Source organism: Lactuca sativa, chromosome 8 (genome assembly GCF_002870075.4).
Source record: "Lactuca sativa cultivar Salinas chromosome 8, Lsat_Salinas_v11, whole genome shotgun sequence".
Classification (NCBI taxonomy): Eukaryota; Viridiplantae; Streptophyta; class Magnoliopsida; order Asterales; family Asteraceae; genus Lactuca; species Lactuca sativa.
Window position 1 is genome coordinate 164,588,830 of NC_056630.2, and position 11,441 is coordinate 164,600,270.

General features: G+C 34.0%; 1 non-coding gene and 1 pseudogene across 1 annotated transcript; one reads left to right on the forward strand and one right to left on the reverse strand.

Annotated features, from left to right (window-relative positions):
• Positions 1-727: 727 nt before the first annotated feature.
• Positions 728-814, reverse strand: TRNAS-GGA (transfer RNA serine (anticodon GGA)). The gene has a single exon. It is a non-coding gene; the product is annotated as a tRNA-Ser (tRNA).
• Positions 815-4,633: 3,819 nt separating this feature from the next.
• On the forward strand, positions 4,634-6,797 carry LOC128128113 (photosystem I P700 chlorophyll a apoprotein A1-like; annotated as a pseudogene).
• The last annotated feature ends 4,644 nt before the right edge of the window (positions 6,798-11,441 follow it).

An 11,441-nucleotide genomic window follows, 5' to 3' on the forward strand; every position in this document is an offset into this window, starting at 1 on the left:
TATCGTCGGAAAGGAAAAAGGGTCAACAGGTCAGGTTTTACTACAATTACTTCAAATGTGCCTTAATAACATTCTTTTTCGCTTAGGTATGGCTCCGACTATTCTGGGAGCTCACCAATTAGTTAACCATGGACATATTTTAGTGAATGGTTGTATAGTAGATATACCAAGTTATCGTTGCAAACCTCGAGATACTATTGCGGCGAGGGACGAACAAAAATCTAAAGTTCTAATACAAAATTCTCTTGATTCGTCCCCCCATGAGGAATTGCCAAACCATTTGACTCTTCAACCATTCCAATATAAAGGATTAGTCAATCAAATAATAGATAGTAAATGGGTAGATTTGAAAATAAATGAATTGCTAGTTGTGGAATATTATTCTCTTCAAAATTAAACCTAACAAAAAAAATCAACACTAAATAAGAATAAGGAAGAATAAGGGTTCGACCCATTTTGCTCCCTTTCGGCGAAGTAAATTAACCTAAGGTTAAGATAAATAAGGGTTTGATCCGGATTTTTCTTCCATTTAGGTATCATAGACCGAGAGGGAGATTTTCATTCCTTGTCTACTCTACTCTTTTCTTTACACAATATTTTATGTACCACAGCCATTAAGAATAGAGAATCCATATCAATGAAAGTTCTAACTATTGTAATAGTCGTATCCATTGTTATTTGATCCATTGTGGTTAGTAAGATCGATGAATTAGGTGATGGTACGGAAAGGAAAGAGAGGGATTCGAACCCTCGGTAAGCAAAAGCCTACATAGCAGTTCCAATGCTACGCCTTCAACCACTCGGCCATCTCTCCTACATAATCATTATGACTCAAAAAACTAAAATCGAGTGAATAGTGAATCATTCTAGATTATTGGGTAGGTACAACCAATCAACTCTAACTATAAAGCGATCAAAATCGAAAATTTTTCATCGTAGTAAAAGAAGTATCTTTCCTTCTAGGCTGGGGGGATAAAGATAAAAAAATCTTACAAAAACTGTTCAAAAAATTCTATTCATGTTTGCAAAAACAATGTTCTCTTCTTTTTCTAAATTCTCCTACATAATCATTATGACTCAAAAAACTAAAATCGAGTGAATAGTGAATCATTCTAGATTATTGGGTAGGTACAACCAATCAACTCTAACTATAAAGCGATCAAAATCGAAAATTTTTCATCGTAGTAAAAGAAGTATCTTTCCTTCTAGGCTGGGGGGATAAAGATAAAAAAATCTTACAAAAACTGTTCAAAAAATTCTATTCATGTTTGCAAAAACAATGTTCTCTTCTTTTTCTAAATTCTCTATTTATATATTTATACTATACCGATCGGATTAAATCAATAAATTAGAAATTCTAATGAATCAACTAAGCGAGGGATTTATATTTTGTAGACTCTGGTTAATGGATATCTTTAGATCATGATTCTATTTAGACTACGATTCCATATCATAAGAATTCTTAAATTCCTTTCTAGACCAGTTTTAGAGTTATCAACACAAATCCATATCCCATATATCTATTACAAATAGAAATTGATAAACAATTTTTTATAGTTGATTGTATAGTGTATACCTCTAAGTACACAACACAAAAAATAGGTGGTTATTCTATTTTCATCATACAATGATTATTTGATCATTTTCCTTCTTTGTATCATAATTAAATCAACTAAGGTTATTCTAAGTTGTAACTTCAATCAAATAAGAATAGTTTCTTTCGTTGGTAGACTATTCCAGTAAGATGGAATCGAATCCGATTACCATATTTCTTTCTTAGTTTTTATCAATTCCTGTAATGTAAAAAATAACAATTTGAATATTGAATTTTTGAATAGAAGGACTATATCTTTTTTTTGTTTTTTTTAATGAGAATCAATCTGTTTTATGTTATTTCGTAATGTAGAATTCTTTTCCTTGTGGGATTATTTTCCCGCAAGAAGTAATGAGAACAATGATAGAATGGATTGCTACCTATGCCTTGATCGCGGATAAATGGAAATTTTATTGATAAAACCTTTTCAATTGTAGCCAATATATTATTAAGAATAATTCCGACAACTTCAGGAGAAAAAGAGGCATTTACCTATTACAGAGATGGTGCGATTTGACTTTTTTTATTAATCTCAGTCTTACGAGAAATACACATGATTCGTGATGGGGAAAAAAGAAAAAAAATCTACGCTTGTTGAAGGTAAAGTTTGGAAATAGAACAATTCCTTTTGTCGTGTGTTCTCGATTAATGCAGCTCCAGATGCTATGTTTCAATTCTCGATTCTAGTATTGAGCAAAAGGTTATACCTATGGTATTACAGGTCAATCCTAGTCTACTAGTACCAATAGGCAGCAAAGGGGAAGAAGCACTACATATAGGAATCAACAACACGAAAACTTTGTTATACGTTATCTTTTTCTTTAGCAGGCTTAGGATTAAAAGAATGGTTGGGACAACAAACATCCATCTCGTATGTATTTTGGATACCCGTATAACCATCGAAGGCTGATGAAGTGCCAAATTCCTGGAAATTGGGAAGCGTTGAGAACAAAGAAATTGTTGGAGTTATCATTTCTCTCTAGTACCAATATGTTTGATGTTAAGAAAGGATCTCTTGCAGGAAGGTTGGCTAGAGATTTCTTGTAAAAACACTAGCCCTACTCATTTCATAATGATAAGACTTTCATCTTATTTATCATTTTATCATTATGCACATAAGGGAGGAGCCGTATGCGATGAAAATCTCATGTACGGTTCTGTAACGAAGATTCTTTGAATTCAATCACGACCATAACGGCTGTCAGCTCAATCCGAAGGAAATTATGCAGAAGCTTTATAGAATTATTATGAAGCTATGAGACTAGAAATTGATCCCTATGACCGAAGTTATATACTCTATAACATAGGACTTATCCACCCAAGTAACATAGAACATACGAAAGCTTTGAAATATTATTTTCGAGCGCTCGAACGAAACCCATTCTTACCACAAGCTTTTAATAATATGGTCGTGATCTGTCATTACGTACGACTATCTCCGCTATAGAAAGAAAAAAGTAAAGAAAGATAAAATTCGCTAGTAAATACTAGAAAACTGGGCTTTCTACATAAGCATCATCTAAAACAACGATTTTTATCAGCTGTAGAAAAGAAACTTCATAGAAGTGGAAATGTGAAGAAATAGATATGCTTAGCTTTTTTATTCTATGGGTAAAGGATCTAATTGATAGAGTAAGTACCATAAAGATCAATTAGCGAGGTTTGGGGACGATACAATAATAATTGCTTGCTTATGTCATGATGTGAGACAAACGTTAGGAGTCCACTTATGTAATAGAGTCGATCCACTAAGTTATTGAGCAGCAGTGTAGGATCAGATCCCAAAGATAGTAAGTCTTTCCTTTTGAAAGTCTTTTTCAAAAATTCTATATAAATTTCTATATGATATGAAACTGGGATAGTTACCTTTCAGAAAATTGTAATGATAGGCGAAAGTCTATGTTTTATTCTTCTGATGGTGGGAAAAAAGATAACTAAAATAAACCGGATTTTTAATCCAAACTTAAGATTTAAGTTTGAAACTCATTTTATTAACTTATTTTCTTTAACCCGAAAAATGGAATAGATCTGTGAGAAATCTTATTCAGTTAGATATGGTAGATTCAAATGGGGTACAAAAAGAGTTGACTGTCGAGCCGTATGAGGTAAGAAACTCTCATTTATGGTTCTAAGGGAAGGAATTAACCCACCTATTCCGACCGAGGAGAACATGCCATTTGGCAGGGAGATTCTGAAATTGCGGAGGCTTGGTTCGACTAAGCCACTGAGTATTGGAAACAGGCTATATCACTTACTCCTGGTAATTATATTGAACTGCATAATTGGTTGAAGATCACTAGACGTTTCGAATAAAAGACGATACCCTTTTCTTTGTTTTAGTTATTATTGAATTTCTAGTTTAGATTGTTTTAGATATTTTTTGTTATAATTAATTGTTTGTTGGCCCCATCATTCAAATAAAATAGATCATTCCTTTGGGAAGAACCAATCAAAGAATTTCTTTATATCCATTCTAAGCGTTCTATTTCGTATGGTATTTCGTACGAATAAAGGATACATGGGCAACTTACAAAATCTATTTTTTTAATTGACTTTCTTTTTTCTATTAAGAAAAAGACAATTAAAACTAATCAAATAAATAATACTTTGAATCAATGAATATATGAAAATTTCTTAGTAATCGCTAATGGATACTCGCATGATTTGGAATAGAGTAATAGTACTATCTAAAAAACATGAAGCAGCTCCATCTAATACCTTTTAATTAAGATCTGAAATATACTAGGTTGCACAAAAAGTAGTTTTGTATCAATCTAAAGTCAAAAAGGGTTTTATAAGATCCAAAAGTTCCATTGAGCGTCTCATGGCTATGTCATAATAGATCTGAACACTTGCCCTGGATCGACTTCCAGACCATAATTGCTCTAGTGAATAACTAAATAAAATAGATAGATAGGAGATAGAAAACTCGAAGAGAAAGAAACTAATTATATAATAGAAATATCTCTCCCAGATTCACTAATTATTTGACTGTTGGCGGGTCTCTTTGTATGTGTTGTCCGGAAAGAGGAGGACTCAATGATTATACGTTCGCCGGAACCAGAAGTAAAAATTTTGGTAGATAGGGATCACATAAAAACTTCATTTGAGGAATGGGCTAGATCGGGTCATTTCTCAAGAACAATAGCTAAAGGCCCTGAAACTACCACTTGGAGGAGATCTCTCGAAAAGTATTTTGTGCGCATTTCGGTCAACTCTCCATCATCTTCCTTTGGCTGAGTGGCATGTATTTCCATGGTGCTCGTTTTTTCAATTATGAAGCATGGCTAAGCGATCCGACTCACATTAAGCCTAGTACCCAAGTGGTTTGGCCGATAGTGGGCCAAGAAATATTGAATGGTGATGTGGGTGGGGGCTTCCAAAGAATACAAATAACCTCTAGTTTTTTTCAGATTTGGCGAGCATCTAGAATAACTAGCGAATTACAACTCTACTGTACCGCAATTAGTGGATTGGTCTTTGCGGTGTTAATGCTTTTTGCTAGTTGGTTTCATTATCATAAAGTTGCTCCAAAACTGGCGTGGTTTCAAGATGTAGAATCTATGTTGAATCACCATTTAGCAGGGCTACTAGGACTTGGGTCTCTCTCTTGGGCGGAGCATCAAGTACATGTATCTTTACCGATTAACCAATTTTTAAATGCTGGAGTACATCCAAAAGAAATACCACTTCCTCTTGAATTTATCTTGAATCAGGATCTTTTGGCTCAACTTTATCCCTGTTTCACCTTGAACTTATCAAAATATGTGGACTTTCTTACTTTTCGTGGAGGATTAGACCCAGTAACTGGAGGTCTATGGCTAATTGATACGTTACACCATCATTTAGCTATTGCAATTCTTTTTCTGATAGCGGGTCACATGTATAGGACCAACTGAGGCATTGGTCATGGTCTAAAAGATATTTTAGAAGCTCATAAAGGTCCATTTACGGGCCAGGGCCATAAAGGCCTATATGAGATCCTAACAACATCATGGCATGCGCAATTATCTCTTAACCTAGCTATATTAGGCTCTTTAACCATTGTTGTAGCTCACCATATGTATTCCATGCCCCTATATCCATATCTAGCTACTGACTATGGTACACAACTGTCATTGTTCACACATCATATGTGGATTGGTGGATTTCTCATAGTTGGTGTTGTTGCGCATGCAGCCATTGTTATGGTAAGAGACTATGATCCAACTACTCGATACAACGATCTATTAGATCGTGTACTTAGGCATCGAGATGCAATCATATCACATCTCAATTGGGCATGTATATTTCTAGGCTTTCACAGTTTTGGTTTGTATATTAATAATGATACCATGAGAGCTTTAGGGAATCCTCAAGATATGTTTTCAGATACCGCTATCCAATTACAATCTGTCTTTGCTCAATGGAAACAAAACACCCATGCTTTAGTACATGGTGCAACGACTCCTAGTGCAACAGCAAGTACCAGTTTAACTTGGGGGTGAGTTAGTAGCAGTGGGCAGCAAGGTAGCTTTGTTACCTATTCCATTAGGAACAACAGATTTTTTGGGACATCACATTCATGCATTTACGCATGTGACGGTATTGATACTTCTGAAAGGTGTTCTATTTGCTCGTAGCTCCCGTTTGATACCAGATAAAGCAAATCTTGGTTTTCGTTTTCCTTGTGATGAGCCTGGAAGGGGGGACATGTCAAGTATCAGCTTGGAACCATGTTTTCTTAGGACTATTCTGGATGTACAATTCAATTTCAGTAGTCATATTTCATTTCAGTTGGAAAATGCAGTCAGATGTTTGGGGCAGTATAAGCGATCAAGGAGTAGTAACTCATATCACGGGAGGAAACTTTACACAGAGTTATATTACTATTAATGGGTGGCTCCGTAATTTCTTATGGGCACACGCATCCCAGGTAATTCAGTCTTATGGTTCTTCGTTATCCGCATATGGCCTTTTTTTCCTAGGTTCTCATTTTGTATGGGCTTTTAGTTTAATGTTTTTATTCAGTGGACGTGGTTATCGGCAAGAACTTATTAAATCCATCATTTGGGCTCATAATAAATTAAAAGTTGCTCCTGCTACCCAGTCGAGAGCCTTAAGCATTGTACAAGGACGTGCTGTAGGAGTAACCCATTACCTTCTGGGTGGAATTGCCACAACATGGGCGTTCTTCTAAGCAAGAATTATTGCAGTAGGATAATGGCTAGGAGGATTTGAAATGCATTATGGCATTAAGATTTCCAAGGTTTGCCAAGGCTTAGCTCAGGACCCCATTACTCGTCGTATTTGGTTTGGTATTGCTATCGCGCATGAATTCAAGAGTCATGATGATATTACTGAGGAACATCTTTATCAGTATATATGGTTTTGAATAATCTTATTATTTTGGAATTCAAAACATGCGAAGTGAAACACAAGAATAATCGAATCCGATATGGTCTCAAAACTTTTGAATATAAATAAAAAAAAACCTTTTATTTAATCACCATATTGATTACACATTATTCATTGTATAATGTTTCGATTAATCAACTTAATACTTGAATTAAAAACAATAGTTATCCCATGCTCCAAGCATGCACACTATGTTTACCTATGATCCTTTATTTGTGAAATAGATCAAAAGAAAACATCTTAGTGATGCTCATTTCAAAATTCCAAATCCTTAGCGTAAGAACACCTAATTCTTACCACTATCATGCAATGATCCTTTTGTAATGTCGAGGTACAAAAGTCATAGAGACTTTTCCAACGACATTACAAAGTATTCCTTTAGAGATTGATAACAAAACAATTCCAAAGAAGTGAAGTATCAAATTCAAAGTACATTCCTTTGAACATTCTTCTTGCGTAAATAGATTCTTAATATCCATATCCCATTATGGAAACATTTCCATATATGCCATATGACAGCTCATTATAAATAGAATATTTTCTATTCATAACAATGTCAATATGGTTTATCCATTACTATACTTCCAGCTACAAGCGATCAATCCTTAGCAAGCCTTAGATCGCCCTTGACAGTTGTTTAATAACTTTAGTCATATCCGTTTATAGTCCTTTTTCCCTCTTAATGCACTAGGCATTTGGAATATTAGAACACAAGAATATTATACCATATGCAATTGATCCTATACACGAAGCATATGGGATACGATCCATAATGTCTTACACAAAGACATGACACTAGACTAGTCTCTAACTATAACACTTCCATATATAGAATTCCCATGTAGAAACATTCCAATATGGCAATCATGTATATACATATACATATATATATATATATATATATATATATATATATATATATATATATATATATATATATATATATATATATTCATGACTAAGTCTAATTAATACTTCAATCTAAACTTTTAGATTCAAAATATAATATAAGTATCATCTCCCTTATTATAGCGAAACAACTTTTCAAACTTTGCAACTTGGCAAATTTGTAACCTTTGTTTCCTATAACTAGTATTGCCAACTTGCAACACTTTACATAACAATCATGCTCCCACTATCATGATAATTATATTCTTACTAGCATAACACTTATGCTCCCACTAGCTTTGACATGTACTCAGAAATCAGTTGACTTCTAGAAATCAATACTTATTGGCTTTCTTACCAAAGTTTAGATTTATGATACGAGATGCTTCAATAAGCCTTTATCTAAGCTCATACACCTTTTATTAGAAAGTTCATATGTGTGTCTAAACTATTAAGAACTTACAACAATAAGTTCCGAATGTTCAAACTATTTGCCATTTCTCACAATTGGAACTATGAAGAGGGATGTTGTAATCATAATCGATTTTGAGAATGCAATTACACGACTGCTATCTCTTTAAAATCCACTTACTATAAATGTTTCCTCACAATCATTTTCATGAAGTGGAGAGAAACCTTTGCCACTTATAATGTATGGTGTATGTGTTCCTATCCATATAAATTTGTCATTTCCGACCACTATCATAACACAAGATTCATAACAAATTCAAACTCATATGGATTGAACTTGTTTAATATTAATTTCTTGCCACTTGGCAGCAGAAGGGCTTACCATGTCTTCCAAGTTGTTGAGCAGATCACCCTTACTGATCAATGAATTTTCACTGATCAAGGTGCTTTGCCTTATGCAAACAATTGAGAACTCATAAAACTTACATGCATAGTTAAATTTAATTGGAATAGCACAGAAACAGGAATATGTCAACACGATAGGTTACGAACCTCAAGTCGTGCGCTAGTGATTAACAATACGTTTACTCTTGATTAGTTCTTGAACTTTTCAAGATCCTTCAGAGTCCCACTGACCTCTTGAAATATAAGATTCTCTTGTCAAGAACCATTCCTTGACAAACAAATATCCAAGAGTTAGTGTGGATTGTTATCAAGAATAACACTTCATATAATTGGTCTTGGTTGGTCTTTGTTTTATCCAAGACATCACAACTACCAATCTCAAATGTGCATGAGTAAGAAAAATTTTCTACTCCACATTCTATGATGTGTTATAAACCTACTTAGGATATGTCACTCAATGTACAATCTTGGAGTATGACTCTAAGACTTGCTCTTTGAATGAAGTATGACCCATCTTCTTGATTTAACCATTTTAACAATTCACGATTCCTATTATTACCCATACAAGTGCACTAAGGTGTCCCTAGAGGATCAATTATGACATGGTTTCATAATGAATAGGATTATCATAAAACATGATACTAAAGTATTCTCCTTTCCTTTCAGATTGGAGAAACTTTTATCTTCCTGCCTAATTGATTCTTCTTATTCGTTTTGCTATACATTGAAACTTTTTCGATGATTCAGAATTATACTTAATCGTGTAAGCCTAAACATATTCACTAAGCTTTTAGTAAATCATGACGAATAGTCTTATTGTTCTTTGTAGTGGACCTAATCAGTGCACAACAGTGTGCACTAGACCCTCTAGTCCTTCACTTGACTCACATCTATATGTGAACAAGGAGTTAGTCTTCATTTCCCAAAGATGAAAATTCTCATTCATCACACAATACTAGTTGCATGATTCCAAATTTCTGTCCAAATGAAAATTAGGTGATGACAATATTTCCTTATTTGGTAAATTTCTGACACTACCACAAACGAAAGAATCAAATCCATTTTCCAATATTGCTAAAAAAAGATAAACACCAATTTTCACAAATGTCATTGCAAGTAAATATAAAATAAGATAAAATCAAAAGTTTTCTTTATTTATAAAATGAGGAAAACCTTTCCTTACAATGCAAATAGATATGAAAACTATGTTGTTACATATTTCTAAGCAATCTATCATAACTCTTAAGTAGCAGCTTACAATTCTGATAATTGAATCATGTGATCGGAATCCATCTCTTCGCGATCAGACTTAGCCTGCTCTTTTTTTTAAGTTTCCTTTCTCTTCTTCTATTCCTTCAAAACATTAAAATGTAGTCTTGTCACATCATGCATTTGTTGGATTAATGTCTAAGTCCATAACTATATTTGGTAAGACTTGACCCGACCCGGCATGGTCCATTTGGGTTGCATACCATCATGCACTTGGATGAGAGAAATAAGACACTTATGGTTATTAATATATTATAAGTTCTAGTATATTAATAATAAGAATGATAAGATTATTTAATTAGTATTGATCAAGAATTAATCTAGGATTAATTAAGTGATCAAAAGAAGACTAATTAAATATATGGGTTGATTGTGTAAATCATCCATACTTGTATAGTGGGCTAATGCTCCATGGATAATCAAGTTGGGCTAAAACCCATAGGATGGTCCATGGATGCTCCATGGTGTATTTGTACCCATGGATCCAAGGAAATGGAAAGTCATGACAATTAGGGTTTGCCCTAATTGTAACACTATATAAGCATCATATTATTCACCAAAATCGGCACTAGTGGGTGTACTAGAAGGGCTAGCCGATTTCATGAAGTGTAGAATTCTCTCAAGCTATTCTAAGTGTTTGATGATTGTGATTCCATTTGAGGTGTCACACTTGGGGCACTAAGCACTCAAGCTTCATGAAGACTTTCTACATCAAGAGGTATGTATTCTATCTTGTTACACTATTGTTTTTGTATGCTAGATTAGGATAATACCTTGGAAGTTCTTATTTGCATGTATAATAGAGAAAACATAGATCCAAGGTATTTAGGGTTGCATGTACACTTAGGAAGTGTTAGAATGCTCAAAACCCAACAGTGGTATCAGAGACTAGGCTTGCTTTCTCTTATACTTGATGCAAATTGCTGAAAAATGCTGAAAAACTCGATTTTCTGGCTTTCTGGGCATTGTACTCGCCGAGTCCACTGATGAACTCGCCGAGTACATGAGTAAAATCATCCTACTCGCCGAGTAGGTTGATGCCACTCGCCGAGTAGGAGCCCCAGACAGCATATATTCGAGGTTTTTGGCTAGAAATGGACTAGGAACATTACCCTAAGTTGTTTTTGAACTTATAAACTTGTTTTTGGTGTGGTAATGTTCATGCTAATCCATTTTCAAAGATAATTGTCAATAGATTCATGTTTTGTATTAGTTTAAGGTTTAGACTAATTACATGAAAAAGTTTGATTTGAATTATCTTGTTCTTATGAGTTGCTTAGATTAATAGAAATGTTGAGTGAAATAGTTGTTTTCAATCCATTTTAATCTAAGAGTTGATTCTAAAATGTGTTTGTGTAACTTGTCCTCAAGTTATATGAAAAGTCACATTTAAGTTTCATAAAATTCATAAGAGTTGTCAATGGTTACAAAATGAAGAGTCTTGTGTCATTGAATAATTTTTATGACTCCATAACTT